Raw genomic sequence first — 521 nt, 5'->3', positions numbered from 1 at the left:
ATTTTTTTCTCAAGCCTACTAATGAAGGGGTCCTTTTTCTAGCACATTTGGCGTATGTATCTATGAACAGAAAACAAAACATCACTCTCTCTAACAACAACATAGATATACAAACTGTTTTATTTAATACTTAATTTCTTTTTTCTTCCAATAAAAAATTGTTAAATTATTAAATGTGTACCCATATGATTGACAGTGTGCATCAATTGTTATTATAATTTATTTTATATGAAAATATTTAGATAAACAAAACCTAAGATTTTTTTTTTCCTATTGGTAAAAAATGGAGCTTACGATGATCAAGAATATAAAAATTTGACTTTAATCACTATGAAAAAAATGAAATTAAAATTCACTGTTGATAACTAAGGCAAAAGGCTATTGAGTAATAAAATTCATTAAATTCCTTATTGATATTAATAAGACATCATATTAAAGATTTAAAGAGCAACTCAGTATATGAGACTCCTGCAATTGTAGGGTCTTGGAGGGGCAAGTATACGTAGCTTTATCCCTTGCTT

The sequence above is a fragment of the Macadamia integrifolia genome, unplaced genomic scaffold (genome assembly GCF_013358625.1).
Source record: "Macadamia integrifolia cultivar HAES 741 unplaced genomic scaffold, SCU_Mint_v3 scaffold2519, whole genome shotgun sequence".
Lineage (NCBI taxonomy): Eukaryota > Viridiplantae > Streptophyta > Magnoliopsida > Proteales > Proteaceae > Macadamia > Macadamia integrifolia.
The sequence above is the reverse complement of the archived record's forward strand: the minus strand, read 5'-3'. Positions refer to the sequence as shown.